Source organism: Lissotriton vulgaris, chromosome 4_1 (genome assembly GCF_964263255.1).
Source record: "Lissotriton vulgaris chromosome 4_1, aLisVul1.2, whole genome shotgun sequence".
Taxonomy (NCBI): Eukaryota; Metazoa; Chordata; class Amphibia; order Caudata; family Salamandridae; genus Lissotriton; species Lissotriton vulgaris.
The window spans coordinates 1,383,228,223-1,383,245,517 of NC_141691.1; the positions used below are offsets into that span (position 1 = coordinate 1,383,228,223).

A 17,295-nucleotide genomic window follows, 5' to 3' on the forward strand; every position below is an offset into this window, starting at 1 on the left:
GTACTCCAACGACATCATCACGGCGACCACGACGCCGACGACGGATGCGGAGCCGCAGATGACGCCTACCGACGCACAAGGGTACTGCTGACGAAAAATCTTTCCGGATCCAGTCTGACGCCTGGGGATATTCTAAGGTAAGGAATCTAACACTAACCTGTTCCTTTCAGATACGCATCGCATCTCGCACTTTACAGGATACCTTTATTTCCTCAGGGTCCGTTGGTGTTCTGTCTTGTTCAGCCGCCTGCCACCCTCGTCAGCAACGCCACAGGTTCCGCAAAGCAGACCAGCCCGCCTCGCTATCTTGCTAGGCCCTGCCGCCCGATTCAGGCAGACCTCCGTGCAGCAGCCCTCCGTACCAGGCAGCTGGTTGGGTCCCTATTACTTGAGGTACGCAGGAACAGCAGGTACGTCGCCGCTCATACGTGTGCACCGATCTAGATGAGTCTGCAGCTACTTAACAGAGCGAGCTCAGTGCATCGCAGACGTCCACGGTCGCCAGGTTGCTTTCTCAGGCTCGCCAGACTCACCATGGGTATGCTGCAAATAATCGGTCCATCGGTGCCAGCAAATGCCTCACGTCTGCCCGGGGCCGCATATATGATCTGTGCGTGATTTTAAGAGTTTCCAATCCACCGTATTTCATCCAGATAATGGTCAGATTATGGATAGACCTCTAGCAACCCGCGTGGTTGAAAGTTTTTGATGGGAACATGGGAAGCCTGTGAGATATAGTCTACGGCCCCCATCCTTGCCTGGTCATGCTGCCTTTCCTCTATTAGGTCTAATATAGGATGTATGCGGAGGCGGTTTTTGCTGTAAGTGGGAACGATAAGGTTGGTGACTTGATGAGCACAAAGGATATCGGTATTCCTGATAGCCTCCCTGTGAGAAGTTGGCCTGGTATGTGATGTTCACTATTCTAGTAAACACCTTGCACCAGTCCAAACAACCCTTATGGTGATGGTTGTAAAGTCAACCTTATAGACAAGCTATCCTAGAGGTAGCGTGGACAGAACAGTCTTAGGCTAAAAGACTCTTGAGGGCGTGTAAAGCCAGCTGTTTTACCATATGTAACCACTTGAATACCAAATGAAAGGACACCACAAAGGATGTATATAAAATATATATGTATTTATTCACTAACACACTTCTCTGAACTCTTTATGAAATCAGAGGCAAAAGCACATAAGTTACACTCAGAAATACTTTAAATAGCACAATTTACAGTTAGGCCCCAGAGGCGCGTAAAACCATATACTAAGTAAGTGGTATAAGAACCACGACTCGGGAAAGGAGAAGGCCTAGGGAATCGTTGGGGCTACACTATCTGCCCCTTAGGTTAGGAGTAGGAGGCCCACAGGCGGCGCGTGCAGAGTCAGTACTCTCACGCGAGAGACAATAGAAAGTCAATAGAAAGTCAATAGGAACGTAAAAGGTAAGTAAATGAAGATTTAGGACACTTCCGGTCTAGCTAGAAGGATACAACTAAAAACCTAGACACTTGGATAGTAAATACCCTTGAGAGCACCGAAGTACTCGTGTTACCTCACCCACAGGAAGCGGGTGCATAGGTGTGAAGATGTGTTGGGTTTTGCAGTTGAAGTCTATGGAGCCTGTGAAGGAAGATGCTCCAGGCGACCAGGAGGAAGATGTCCGGGAGGATCCAAGGGTGGATCGGAGTTGAAGAAGACCTGAAAGCAGAGGGGACAGAGTCTAAGTCACTAGCCAGTGATCGGGTGGAACCAGGAAGGAACCAGACGTCGTTGAGGAGCAATCAGGTGCTGGGGTGAAGCTTGTTGTTGCAGCCACATGGACCAGGAGGCGTCGAGGATGACCAGGTGCTGGAGAGGAGCTGTCCCACAAAGGTTCTCGCAGATAGAGGGGTCGCCTTCAAGATCGAAGCCAACAACCCTAAGCAAAGGCAACCCACGCAGGATACACAAGGAACTTCTGGTGCAGACCAGGAGGGTCTGAGGTACTTCACCTTTGCCGGGAAGCAAGTGCCAGTCTGGAGCAACCAGACCAGCGGTGGAGTTTCAAAACGGATCGTCGCCAGGAGCTACTAGCCAACGGGCCAGCAACCGGACAACGCGTCGAGCAGAACACAAGCAGAAGGGCCCCACGCAGATCTTGTGGAGTGTGGAGGGCTGGTCTTTGGTGAAGGTGGAGCTCTGTGTCGGGGTGTCTCAGTCCCCAGCGCACAGCTTCGAGGAGGCATCAGGAGGTGCGCTGTTAGCAAGTTGCAGACTTTACAAGTTACCTGCTTCCACGGGTCCCGACGCCTTCCACGGGGCTCAGCTGTGTTGGAGTCGTGCAGTGGGGTCAGAGGGATCCGGGAGTCGAGGTCTTGTCAGGCTCTGTGCTCGGGTTCCGGCGGGAACAGGGACAAAGCAAGCCGTCGAGTTGCTGGATTGTGCCTGGTTGCCCAGGGTGGTCACTCCTTGGCCACAAGGGAGATTTCTTCAGTTTTCAGTGAATGTCGAAGGGTCCAGAGTTTCGTCTTCAGTCGATTCCAGGATTAATCTAAAGTCTCCTGGGCCAGCTCCTACCTTTATAAAACTAAAGGGGGCTGGTTTGCTCACTAGGTCCCTCCTATGGGTGGGACCATAAAGGGGGGTGGTTACACCCCCTTTCCTTCAGTTTTGCGCCAGAGCAAAACCCCCAGCAACCGGTTTGAACTGGGGTATGCATGGAGCCACTAGAGTGCTCCAGGCCGTGTCTGATTCTATTCAGCCCTCCCTGTCCCAATACACATCCTCCTGTCTGGGGTGGTGCTCGCACCTCCCCAAGCAGGAAACCTATTGTCCAAACCTCCGTGACTGGAAGGACTCCCAGCAGCAGGAGGTCAGACTTGTGTCTGTGCCAGCAGCATCCGTTTTGTGATGCTGGGGCTCTGGTTAACTCCAACCGGGATAGTCAGTACTAACATATCTTCTCCCTCTAGAAGGGTGGAATGCTACCCCCGTCGCCAGAATTGGTGAGGGGGTAGTATTCCAAAGTGTATGACACCTTACACAACATATTTTGATAAAGCCAAACCAAAGTTAGCATTAACCGCGAGGATTATAATGCACTTAAGAGTATATGGTATGGCAATATCATAGAACAGCTATAAGGACATGGTATCGAAAGCTGCAGACAGGCTCAGCTCATGCTAGAGCACCATCTCACACATAACCAAGCACTCTGCCTTCAGGATTGTTAAGGCCTGCCATAGGAGTGACTTATAGGTTACTATGTGTCTATATGTAAGTAGGTATAGCAATCCTACACCTAAGCAAAGGGGTGATTACACAACCTTGCCCCAGCTGAGTGATCAGCCAGTTGTGTCTATTTGAGTGGCCAGCCAGGGGTGGCACAATACATGCTGCAGCCCCTGGTAGGCCTTGGTTACACCTATGCCCCGAGTACCTAGGGTAAACTTTTACAGGGGCTGACAAGGTGACCCAATTATCAATTGTGTACGTACCTAGAGTACATGGCTTGAATTTATAGAGAGTGCATCTGGGCTGTGGGTCTGATTAGCAGGCCCACAGCCACATCTAAGTCAAAAACCAGTAATGCAAAAGCAAAAAGTGGGGGTGACCATAGGAAGCAGACCCTAATCTCTTACACTCCCCTATATGATTGTTGTCCTTCCCAAAGGGAACCACGAAAAGGAAGTTTCTGAAATTGACCCCAAAGACTAGACGGATCTGTGTCCTCTTTTATTGATGTGAAGGTTGCTTCCACTTGATTCCCAAAAAGATCCTCTCCGTCGTATGGGAGGTCTAAGATTTTATTATGAACCACAGGGCGGAATGAGATGGCTTTAAGGCAGGCTTGTCTTTTGAGAACTGCCGCTCCTGCCAACTACCTAAAACCAGTGATGGCAACATCCATGGCGGAATCTTTTATTTCATTGGATGCTCTTTCCCTTTCGTGTAATATCTTCTTCGCCTCTTCTTTAGCATCCTCTGGGAGTTGATCCCTGTAGGGAGCAGTGTCAGACCACATCTGGTGATCGTAGCGCACTAAAATTGCCAGCGAATTTGCTGCTCTCACTGTCAATGCGGACATTGATGAAAACTTTTTTCCAATTTAATCTAGACGCCTGCAGTCTTTATCAGGAGGAGCACAAAAGGGTACTACCGGGTTCTTTGAGCAGAGTTGAGCTGCCTGCAGAACCACAGAGTTTGGTTTCGGATGTCCCCTAAGGAACGCAGGTGCACTGTCTGTAGCTTTGTATTTTTTGTTGAGGCGTGGAAGCACTGCAGGTATGAATGCTGGAGTCTTTATAATCCGAATCCCCTCTTCCCAGATATAATCGATAATTGGTATTCAATATGGTTCCTTAAAATCGTAAAGGAAATAGTCGGATTGCTTCGAAGGAAGAGGTAAAGCAAATCATTTTGCTGCTTGCTCTAAAACATTATGAAATCCTCCTATATCCTCTAGTGGAGAGTCTACTGGAGGAGTTGAAGGTGAAGCAGGCAGTGAGATAGAATGATTATCCCATTCTGCGCCTGTGTCGCAAAGTTCTCCTCCTTCATGTTCTTCATCGAGAGAAACTGTTTCCTGGAGAGGGACAGACTGCAGAGTGTTGGGGAATGACAATCTGGAGCTGATCTTTGCACCAGTGACCCCACTATAGGTGGAGAGACAGCAACCAGAACTGCAGGTGGGAAACAGTGGTGGTAATCTTCAAGCATTGACTGAAGATCCAAACTTAAAGCAGAAGGCACAGTCACCATCTCTTGATGATAGTACTGCCAGCCTTGCTCAGGCTGTGCACAGTAAACTTGACCGTATACGTCTTGCTCCTGGTCCTCATCATCCTCTGGCTGATATGGGACATGCAATTCTGATGGACTATATGCTGGTCCAAAGTGGCCATCCTCTTCCGAATCTTCTTCTTACAGAAGAAGAGTGGGTAAAAGAGGTGTAATTTTACTTGGTGATGTATGGGGTAATATCTGTCTGCCTCGCTGAGGCGATATACCTTGACAATGGTGATTTATCCCTTGGTCCTGATGTTGGTGATCTAGGAGCCTTCGATGGGTGCGTTGACGTTGACCACAATGGGTTCAGCAATGTTAACTACTACTGCAGCATTTTCTTACTCGACGACGAATCAGTTCGCGCTGGTACAGTCGACGGTAACCTTGTTGACGACCTCGTCGACGACTGTGTCCTGGTCGACGACTGTCTTTATCGGTGGCGGTATGGTCTTCGTCGATGATGACTATCTCATTGACTGCTCTAATTTTAGTGACAGAGAGGAGATTCTTTACTTTCTGCAAAGAACATGTGCTTCAAAAACAATCTCCAAGGGCCTGGAAGCGAGCTTGCCCCCTGAACTGAGCCCCAGGACCATTGGGCTCTCTTCCCCCCCTTCAAAAGCAAGCTGCTGGGCTGCCTACGCTCGTGCCGCTGAGACGCCGTCGCTGAGTGTGCCTCCTATACTCTTAAAGTGATTCCTGAAGTGCCCAGAGTCCGTGCTGGTGCCACCCGACACTGTGTACCCCCGCTGGTTGCAGCCGTGCCCACACCGTGTCACCCCGGGGCCGCCGCGCACCTGACTCGCGCCCTTCTTCATGGCTGGAGCCGCACAGCCACCACGACTTTCTAATCGCAATTGCCCAGAGCGGTACGGTGCGTACGCCTGAAGCGTACCGACCCGCACCGCCCTTTGAAACCACCGGAGCCACACCGCCTTCAATCTCTGCCCAGTACGACTCGTACTACGAGTCGAAGTGCCAGGCAACCGCTCCAAGGAACGAAGGTGCGGCCCGTAGGCCGAAAGCTTACTGAATCCTACCACTCCGTGTCTCAACCCACAGAGGCCGCACCGCACAGGGAGAGCCACGCTGTACGTTGCCTACAGGCCACTCCGTGCCGCATTGCCGCCTCACAGCTTCGCCTTGAAGGGACGCCTACGCCTGGACTTCACCAGCGACCCGGACCTTCCGCAGCGTCCCCCTGAGGTCCCGCTCCAGCGCCGCACGTCTCGACGCCTGCCACGAGCCGGACCAGCTTCAGGAGCCCTGCCGATCATCGTCCCAGGTACGCTGCTTTCCCCCCGCAATGTCCGCGGAGAAGTATCAATGAAGGTACTGGGTTCATCTCGCGCCAAAAGGTGCACGCCACGGACCCGAGGGTCCGCCTCATTTGCTGAGACTCTTTTGGGCATTATTTTCTATCTGCGAGCCGCCCCAGTAGCGCGAGGCGCACCGAACCAAACTTTAAGTACAGAATTTAACATCAAGTAGATTTTGCCAAGAACTCTTTGCCCAACAACAGTATTGTGCACAAGTAAAACGTTATTTATGGTCTTGTATTAAGTCTGCATAAGAGTTATCTATATTTATATAAAGCATACATATTTTTCATAAATCCTAGACTGGTGTCCATTTGTGGTATTGTCATTTGATTACTGTATGTGTTTACAAATGCTTAGCCTACGACGCCCAGAGATTAGCCTTGTCTGCTTGCGCCACACTACCTAGAGGGTGAGCAGGGGTTATTTTAAAGGGTGATCCCCTTATCCTGACTAGAGGAGAGGGTCCCTGTTGGTCACAAGTGCATACCTGTGCCAAACAGAGACCCCCAAATCTAACAGTGTCCAGTCTGGAGCCACAAGGATGACTTGGGCCCGGTCACGCCTGATCTTCTTCAGCACTCTGGGCAGAAGTGATATAGGCAGAAAGCCGTACAATCGACTGCAGCTCCACTCACGACGAAAAACATCTCCGAGCGAGTGACACCCTGGACATTCCAACACGCAGAACTGATGACATTGCACGTTCTCTTTGTAGAAGGGGGACATCTGACTATGGTTTCCCCCAACTTTTTGCCTAGTGTTTAGCTGGTTTTCGACTTAGTTGACCTGGGACCCTGCTATTTAGGACCCCAGGCCCTCTGCTCCCTCTGTTAAAATGGACTCCATGTACTCTAGGTACATACCAATTGGAACATGGATCACCTTGTGAGCCCCTGTACAGTATACCCTAGGTACCCAGGGCATAGGTGCATCGAAGGCCTACCAGGGGCTGCAGCACGTATTGTGCCACCCTTGGCCTGGCCTTACTATTTGACACAACTGGCTGATCACTCAGCTGGGGCAAGGTGGTGTAATCACCCTTTGCTTTAGTTATAGTCTCTCTATATCTAACACATACAAGGACACAAAGTAACCTATAAGTCACTCCTATGGCAGGGCTTATCAATCCTGGAGGCAGAGTGCTTGGTTATGTGTGAGATGGTGCTCTAGCATGAGCTGAGCCTGTCTGAAGCTTTCGGAACCATGTCCTTTAGCTGTTTCCTGATAGCGTCATACCATATACTCTAAAGTGCATTATGAACCTCGCAGTCAAATGCTAACTCTGGTTTGACATTATCAAAACATGTCGAGTAAGGTGTCATACGAATTGGAATACTACCCCCTTGCCAATTCTGGCGACGGGGGTAGCATTCCACCCTTCTAGAGGGACACGACATGTACAGAACCTGAACCCCGGTTAAAGTTAAACAGAGCCTCAGCATCATGCTGCCACCACAGACACAAGTCTGACCTCCTGCTGCTGCGAGTGAGGCTTGGACAAAGGGTTTCCTGCCTTGGAGGGTGCTAGCACCACCCCAGACAGGATTTTGTGTATCTGGTTAGGTAGGGCTGAATAGAATCCGACATGCCCGGGGCACACAAGGTGTCCCCGTGCATAGGCCAGTTCAAACGGGTGCTGGGGCACTCCAGCCCCAGCTCTGGCGCGAAACTGGACAATGGAAAGGGGGTGTAACCACCCCCCTTCCTGGTCCCACCCATAGGAGCTCTGGACCTTCGACGTTCTGCTGCTCAGAAGACTGAAGAATCTCCCTTGTGGCCACCCTGTGACCCCGGAGGACCTCTCTTCGTTTACGTGTCCCAGATTTCGATCGTTAAACGCGAACCCTCGCTGTTCAGATAAGGTAACGAGATTTTGTAATCAGCTGCATCCTCGATTGATACTCCATAGAGTAAAACAGAGCTTCATTTCATTAGGTTTAACTTCGCAATTACAGAGTGATACTCTAACGGTAGCGGACCTTTGTTTCCACGCCAGACGACATCACACAATTACGGAATTATTTTTCAAATATAATAGAAGCGACGAACGTGTCAGTTGACTACAGCATCTACATTTTCTATGAGGGTAACGCTCCTGAAAATCGCGTTCGAATGCCTGTGAATGCATAGCAGTTCTACTCACAGAGGTCGTTTTCAACTTCCTTCAAAGACACAGATCTTAGCCACAACGGACACCCCAAACACTGTCTGAATCGGAATTTCTGTGAGCTTAGAATCTGAATATAAATCAAGCTTCACATGGCAGTAGAGAACTTATATGCCAATGACGAAGGGATAGCATCCCGAAATGCATTGGGACAGGATAACTTTTTTCGTCATTTATAACCTTGTTCTGTTTATCAAATCAGTGAATTGAACGTTTGAGGAAAAAAAAGCATGAACAAGCATCATCTTTGAAAAATATAAGCGCATTTATTTTGGAAAAATATAAAAAAAATATTAACAATAATAAACGTTTTTGAAAACTTCAAACAATGTTTTTTCAATCAAGATTACAAAGGCAGATGGATATCTGCCAAAGGTAGTGCGGACAGGGTCTAATGACGTCAGTCAGTAGTACAAATTCATTCTTACAGTGTGGTGATTGGCCTCTCCTCCCCTTCCAGCACACCCTCGTAAAAGCATAGGACAATAATAGTCATAAGTCAAAACGGAGAAAAAAGGAGTGCACTTCGCAACCCCACTCACACACCCTGTGAACACAGGCACCATCCAGCAATCAACGACTGCTTTGCCGCCGCCTCCCGCCAGAGCCTGACAAGAACCAGACTCCCAGACATCTAACAGCCCGATCCACAGTCCCTGCTAAGCTGAGACGAGTGGAGGCGACCTTAGACGTGGGACCGGACCTCTTGAAAAGTCCACGAGAAGCTGACTGCGCAGCACCCGAGGCACCCTCATCGCTGTGCTTGGGGTCTTGAGAAGCCCCACCAGCGAGCTACATTTGCACCAAGGACCAGCCCTCCAACTCTCACGAGATCTGCGTGGGGCCCTTCTGCTTTGTTCCACTCGACGCGCCTATCCGGTTACTAGTCATTTTTGCAACCAAACAACAACTTTCCACCGCTGGTCTGGTTGCTGCAGACTGGCCCCTGCTGCTCCCAAAAGCAGCAACCCCTCTGACCTTGCTGGTTAGAGTGAGAAGCCTTCTCTGTTTCCTGAGTGGCTTGCATTAGCCAAGGCCCGTTTGCTCCGATCAAGAAGCCGACACCGCCATCAACTAGAGCCTACGTGGGACAGCTCGTGAGTGACTGCTGGTCATCGTTCTCGCCGCCTTGTCCACGCTGCTGAAGAGACAAGCTTTACAAGATCACCTGTTGGCACCGACAACGCCTGGTTCCTTCCTGGTGCCACGCCGGTCACTGGCTAGTGACTGTGAACATTGTCCCCTCAACTTTCAGGTGTTCACCTCTTCAGATCCACCGGAACTCTTCACATCAGGTCACCTGCAGCATCAACACTCCAAGGCTCCATCCGGACTCCTGCAGAATCCCGACATACTTTGACACCACTGCACCCGCTTCCTGTGGGTGAGGTAACGCTGGCACTCCGGTGCCCCCGAGTAGTTTAACACTCCTAGTGTCCAGATTCCAACGGGTTAAGTTCTAGACTGACCGGAAGACTTCCTACCTTCACCTTTTTTACTTTTTACGCATCCATTGATTCAAATGTGAACTGCTTCTAACTTTGCGCACTGCAAACCAGATCCCGTGGGCCTCCTAGTTCCTAACTTGAGTTAGTCCAGCATAGCCCCAGCGATTTCCAAGGCCCTAGGCCTTACTTCCTTTCGACTCGTGGTACTTATACCACTTCTTTAGTATATGGTTTTAGGGGCCACCCGGGCCTATCCATATTGTGCTACTTTTGTATACTTATCAATTGAATTGTTTTAACGTGTTTGCTTCTGTGCTCATAAAGAGTTCAGGGGACTATTTGTAGTAATAAATGAACAAGTTACTTACCTTCGGTAACAATATATCTGTTAGAAACAGTAGTTAGTATTAGATTCCTTACCTTAGAATATCCCCAGGCGTCAGACTGGATCCGGAAATTTTTGCGTAGCAATAACCCTGTGAGTCGTTAGGCGTCGTCTCTGGCTCCGCGTCCATCGTCGGCTGTGCCGGAATGACGTCGGAGTAGTTAGACGCCGCCCATGCGCGCTGACGTCATTTCTTAGACACAGCTTTTCCGCGCCAGATACGCAGAGCAATGCTAGAACCAAAACTGGTGCCATGAAACTAGGGCCCTGAACGGGGATGACCTTAACCCTAGGTATCAGTTCGCAGAACGGGGAGGATGGGTGGGGTGGTAAGGAATCTAATACTAACTACTGTTTCTTACAGATATATCGTTACCGAAGGTAAGTAACTTGTTCATCTGAAAGAAACAGGTTAGTATTAGATTCCTTACCTTAGAATAGATATCCCAGCAATACCAACGCCGGTGCGTGCGTGATATACTTGCTCCCAACAGCAGTATTTCTACCATATGAGATGAAATTACCCCAGGGTGGGACCGCGACGATATGGGGTGAGGAGAGGCGTATAAGGACAAAACAAAAAAAGAAAGAAAAAAATACCAACGCCGGTGATGGCTCTGCGAACCAATACTTACACCAGAAAGTCCTGGAGGACGGAACGGCCAAAGAAGGCATCCCTCCGGACTTGACTGTCCAGGCGGTAGTGCCTCACAAAGGTGTGCAGCGAGGCCCACGTAGCCACCTGGCAAATGTCCTGCAGGGGGACTCCCCGACCCAGGGCAGTAGTAGCCGCCGTGGCCCGAGTGGAATGGGCCCTCAGCCCAACTGGAGGCTCCTTTCTAGCCAAGGAGTAGCACGCCTTGATGCATAAGACGACCCACCGAGAGATGGTTTGCATATGCACCGCCCGTCCCTTCTTCGTACCCACTTAACCAACAAAGAGTTGGTTATCCACCCGGAACTGGCGTGTGCGATCCATATAGAATGAAAGCGCACATTTTGGGTCCAGACGATGGAGCCGCTCTTCATCCTTTGAGGGATGCGGAGGCGAAAGAAGGAGGGCAAGGTGATGGACTGCCCGATGTGAAAAGCAGAGACTACCTTGGGCAGGAAAGAGGGCCTTGTAGGCAACACCACTTTGTCCTGATGTACAGACAGGAAAGGAGGTTTGCAAGATAGAGCCTGGAGCTCACTCACTCTCCTGGCAGAGGTGATGGCAACCAGGAAAGCTGTCTTCAAAGTGAGAAGACGGAGAGGACAAGAATGAAGTGGCTCAAAGGGAACGCACATCAGGAAAGTAAGAACCAGGTTCAAGTCCCACTGAGGCATCACAAAGGGAACGGGTGGAAACATGTGTGTGATGCCCTTCAGAAAACGAGTGACTATAGGGGACTTGAACAAAGAAAGTTGATCAGGCAGCCTTAGAAAGGCCGAAAGGGCAGAAAGGTAGCCCTTGATAGTGCCCAGAGCAGAGCCCTGCTGGGCAAGAGAAAGAAGGAAGAGAAGAACCTCAGAAAGAGGGGTAGAAAGAGGATCCACAGCCTTTGCTGTGCACCATGCCACAAATCTGTTCCACCGGCAGTCGTATACCGACTTTGTGGAGGGACGCCTGGCTGCCAGAATAACATTACAGACTTCAGGAGGCAAGTCAAATGGCCTAAACTGTCACCGCTCAATCTCCAAGCATGGAGGTGGAGACTGGACAGGTTCGGGTGGAGGACCGTCCCCTGCTGCTGCGACAGAAGGTCCTCCTGAAGACGCAGACGAATCGGGGGACCGACTGACATATTGAGTAGCTCGGGATACCAGTACCTTCGAGCCCAGTCCGGAGCCACATGGATGACTTGGGCCCGGTCGCGCTTGATTTTCTTCAGCACTCTGGGCAGAAGTGGTATAGGCGGAAAGGCGTATTACAGACCGCAACTCCACTTGCGACGAAATGCGTTGCCGAGCGAGTGCCGCCTTGGAAATTCCAACGCGCAGAACTGATGACATTGTGCGTTCTCTTCGGTGGCGAATAGATCTAACCAAGGCTCTCCCCATTTCAGAAAGATGCTTTGCGCCACGTCCGAGTTCAGACGCCATTCGTGATCCATCGAGCACCGTCGGCTGAGTTCATCCGCCCTGGCGTTCAGAGAACCTGCCAGGCGGTGAACCACCAGGGTCACGACCTGATGTTCCAGCCACTGCCAGAGGCGCAGAGCCTCTTGACAGAGGGTCCAGGACCGCACACCGCCTTGTTTGTTGCAGTACCACATGGCGGTGGTGTTGTCCGTGAACACCTGCACTGCACTCCCTCGGACAGAGGGGAGGAATGCCTTCAGTGCCAGCGAATCGCCTGCAGCTCCAGAAGGTTGATATGGAGCTGGGACTCCGCCGGAGACCAGAGGCCTCTGATCTCCGTCTCTCCCAAGTGGCACCCCCAGCCCTGGGGGGACACGTACGTCACAACCACGTGCTCCGGTTGCGGAAGGGAGAGGGATCTGCCGTTGCCCCAATCGCGGCCCGTGAGCCACCACTGCAGTTGAGTCGCAGTGCCCTCCGAGATCAGGAGATGGTCGGACAGGTTGCCCTGATGATGGGCCCGCTGAAACTTCAGGTTCCACTGCAGAGCCCGCAACCCCCACCGGGCGTGATGCACCAGAAGGATGCATCAGCCCCAGAAGCCGCAGCGTCAACCTGACCGAAACCCGGGATAAAGGCTGAAAGATCGGGATCAGAGCCTGAATATCCCGGACTTGCTGCTCGGGAGGATAGACCCGAAACTGCCCCGAGTCGAGAACAGCTCCGATGAAGAGGAGCTTTTGGGAGGGACACAGGTGTGATTTCGGCACGTTGATGGAAAACCCCAGCAGGTGCAGGAGATCCGCCGTCATCTGGAGGTGGTCGACGACTGCCTGGGGCGAGCCTGCCTTCAACAACCAGTTGTCGAGGTAGGGGGAAGACTGAAACCCCTAACCTGCACAGATGAGCTGCGACCACCGCCATCACGTTTGTGAACACCCGCACCCGTGGGGCGCTGGTAAGGCCAAAGGGGAGCACGGTGAACTGAAAGTGCTCGAGGCCTACTGTGAACCACAGTTAACATCGATGGGCCTGCAGGACGGGGATGTGAAAGTAAGCGTCCTGCAAGTCCAAAGCCAGCATCCAGTCTTGCGGGTCTAGGGCAGCCAAGACCTGAGCCAAAGTCAACATCTTGAACTTCTCCTTCCGGAGGAAGCCGTTGACGTTCCGTAGGTCCAAGATAGGGCGTAGGCCCCCTTTGCCCTTCTTGGGTACCAGAAAGTAGTGGGAGTAGCAACCACACCCTACTTCTGGCCCAGGAACGTGCTCGATGGCCCCCTTGGCCAAGAGGGTCGTGACTTCCTCCTGCAGAAGTTGCAAGTGGTCCCCCGACACGCGGTGGTACTGCGGTGCCATGGCATTTGGGGTCGTTTCGAAGGGGAGGGAGTAGCCCCTCTGGACGATTTGCAGCACCCACCTGTCCGATGTGACGGTGCGCCAGTGGGAGAGGTGATGGCGAACCCTGCCCCCCACGGGCGTCACATGGGCCTGAAAACTCGGACTTGGAGGGTTTTGAGGCAGATGCTGCGGGAGCGGGTGCGGACTGGCCTCGCCGGTTTCCCCGACCGCCTCCCCGGCGGTTTCCACGGCCGCCACCGCGCTGAAAGTTCTGTTGAGGCGGCGTGTGGCTGGCGGCACATGTGGGGGCGCCCCTTCCTTGGCCACGAAAGGAGCAAAAGGCACCCGTTTGCTGGCGCGGGGCCGAGAGGCCCAAGGACTTGGCCGTAGCCCTGGAGTCCTTAAAGCGCTCAAGCGCATGGTCTGCCTGGTCGCCAAACAGGCGACGGCCATCGAACGGCATGTCCAGAGTAGCCTGGACATCGGCCGAAAAATTGGCGCACCTCAACCAGGCGTGACGTCGAACAGTCACTGTCGTAGCCATCGCTCTGCCCAGTGTATCAGTGGTATCCAGTCCGCACCGGATAGAGTACTGTGCCGCATCTCAACCCTCCGCTAGGGCTTGGGCGAGTTTAGCCCTGACCTCCTCAGGGCATTGTGGCAGCACGTCCGCAACCGCCTCCCACAGGGTGTGGGTCGACGCCGGTGGTGACTCCCTCTGGGACGGCGCCGGTGAGGTCGTAAGGTCGACCGGCGTCGACCCGGATCTGGCCGGGGCCTGAGGTGCCGGGACCGAAGTTGCCGGAGGTGCCGGGACCGAAGTTGCCGGCGGCGCCGGGGCCGAAGCCGCCGACGGCGTCGGTGCCGGAGCACCCGACCCGCTAGGCCCCAGAGCCGGGCCCGCTGGGTCCGAAGGCGCCGTGGGGCCCGGTGGAGAAGAGAGCAACCTCATGGCCATGAGGTACTGCTTGATCTTCTCCCACGTCGCATCGTGCCCAGGAACCCGCAGGTGTGGGGCAGGATGCGGCGCTTGCGACTTCGACGGAGCCGTGTGGGTTGTGCCTCCCAAAACCCCGGCCAAGTCGGGCGAGCGTCGGGGGCGGTCGGAGGAGCGATGACGCCGCTCCGACCTCTCATGCCTCTTACCTGAGGAGTAACCAGAAGACCGATGCCGACTTCCGGAGCTGCGAGGGCTCAGACCTCGCGACCGGGACCTCAAACGGCGCGGGGCTGACTGCCGGAGCTCGAGCCGCTCCCGCCTAGCCTTAGACGTCAGGGCTTGACAGTCGGTACAGGCACGGTCGTCGTGGTCGAGGCCTAGACACTGCAGACACCGGTGATGGGGGTCGGTGTTCGACATCAGTCGACTACACTTCGAGCAGGGTTTGAACCCAGGCATCCCTACCGGCACCTGAAGAGTCGAGAACCACTAGAAGAGGATCAAAAATGATCAAAAAGTTTTAGTCAAAAAGTGACTAAGGGGTAGACCTCCGGATCTGCACTAGCTAGCGCGGAAAAAAGAAGAACTGACGTCAGCGCGCATGGGCGGCGTCTAAGTACTCCGACGACGTCACTCCGGCGCAGACGACGCCGACGACGGACGCGGAGCAAGAGACAATGCCTAACGACGTGCAGGGGTATTGGTACGCAAAAAGTTCCGGATCCAGTCTGATGCCTGGGGATATTCTAAGTTAAGGAATCTAATACTAAACTGTTTCTTTCAGATATTCCTATACCTACATAAAATATAGACACATAGTAACCTATTGGTCACTCCTATGGCAGGCCTTAACAATCCTAAAGGCAGAGTGCTTGGTTATGTGTGAGATGGTGCTCTAGCATGAGCTGAGCCTGTCTGCAGCTTTCGAAACCATGTCCTTATAGCTGTTCTATGATATTGCCATACCATATACTGTTAAGTGCATTATAATCCTTGCGGTTAATGCTAACTTTGGTTTGGCTTTATCAAAACATGTCGTGTTAGGTGTGATACACTTTGGAATACTACCCCCTCGCCAATTCTGGCGACGGGGGTAGCATTCCACCCTTCTAGAGGGAGAAGACATGTTAGTTCTGACTATCCCGGTTAAAGTTAACCAGAGCCCCAGCATCACAAAATAGATAATGCTGCCACAGACACAAGTCTGACCTCCTGCTGCAAGGAGTCCTTCCAGTCACGGAGGTTTGGACAATAGGTTTCCTCCTTGGGGAGGTGCGAGCACCACCCCAGACAGGAGGATGTGTATTGTGACAGGGAGGGCTGAATAGATTGAGACACTTCCTGAGGTAAACTAGGTGCTTCATGCATACCCCAGTTCAAACTGGTTGCTGGGGCACTCCAGCCCCAGCTCTGGCGCGAAACTGGACAAAGAAAAGGGGGTGTAACCACCCCCCTTCCTGGTCCCACCCTAATGAGGGACCTAGTGAGCAAACCAGCCCCCTTTAGTTGTATAAAGGTAGGAGCTGACCCGGGAAAAATTAGAATAATCCTGGAATCGACTGAAGACAAAAAACTCTGGACCCTTCGACATTCATCCAAGCTGAAGACTGAAGAATCTCCCTTGTGGCCAAGGAGTGGCCACCCTGGGAAACCAGGCACCATCCAGCAACTCGACGGCTTGCTTTGTCCCCGTTCCCGACATAACCCGAGCACAGAGCCTGAGAAGACCTAGACTCCAGAATCCCTCTGACCCCACTGCACGACTACAGCACGTCTGAGCCCCTTGGAAGGCGTCGGGACCCGTGGAAGCAGGTAACTTGAAAAGTTGACAACTTGCTAACAGCGCAGCTCCTGAGGCCTCCTCGAAGCTGTGCCCTGGGGACTGAGACACCCAGACACCGAGCTCTACCTGCACCGAAGACCAGCCCTCCACACTCCACGAGATCTGCGTGGGGCCCTTCTGCCTGTGTTCTGCTCGACGCATTGTCCGGTTGCTGGCCCGTTGGCTAGTAGCCCCTGGCGACGATCCTTTGTGAAACTCCACCGCTGGTCTGGTTGCTCCAGACTGACACTGGCTTCCCTGAAAAGGTGAAGTACCTCAGACCCTCTTGGTCTCCACCAGAAGCTCCTTGTGTATCCTGCGTGGGTTGCCTTTGCTTAGGCTTGTTGGCTCTGATCTTGAAGCCGACCCCTCCTTCTGCGAGATCTTTCGTGGGACAGCTCCTCTCCAGCACCTGGTCGTCCTCGACGCCTCCTGGTCCGCGTGGCTGCAACGGCAAGCTTCACCCCAGCACCTGATTGCTCCTCGACGACGTCTGGTTTCTTCCCTGGTTCCACCCGGTCACTGGCTAGTGACCTAGACTCTGTCCCCTCTGCTTTCAGGTCCTCTTCATCCTCGATCCACCCTTGGATCCACCCAGACATCTTCCTCCTGGTCGCCTGCAGCATCTTTTCTTCAAAGGCTCCATAGACTTCAACGGCGAAACCCGACACATCTTCACACCTATGCACCCGCTTCCTGTGGGTGGGGTAACGCGAGTACTTCGGTGCTCTCAAGGGTATTGACTATCCAAGTGTCTCGGTTTTTAGTTGTATCCTTCTAGCTAGACCAGAAGTGTCCCAAATCTTCATATACTTACCTTTCACGTTCCTATTGACTTTCTATTTACTCTCGCGTGAGAGTACTGACTCTGCACGCACCGCCTGTGGGCCTCCTACTCCTAAACTAAGTGTCCGATAGTGTAGCCTCAGCGACTCCCTAGGCCTTCTCCTTTCCCAAGTCATGGTTCTTATACCACTTACTTAGTATATGGTTTGACGCGCCCCTAGGGCCTAATTGTAAATTGTGCTATTTAAAGTATTTCT

The 17,295-nt window shown here is 52.5% G+C and overlaps 1 protein-coding gene across 1 annotated transcript in view; it reads right to left on the reverse strand.

Annotated features, from left to right (window-relative positions):
* ROCK1 (Rho associated coiled-coil containing protein kinase 1) overlaps nucleotides 1-17,295 on the reverse strand; it is a 2,273,505-nt gene that overhangs the window by 465,145 nt on the left and 1,791,065 nt on the right. The gene's annotated exons all lie outside the window — the stretch shown is intronic.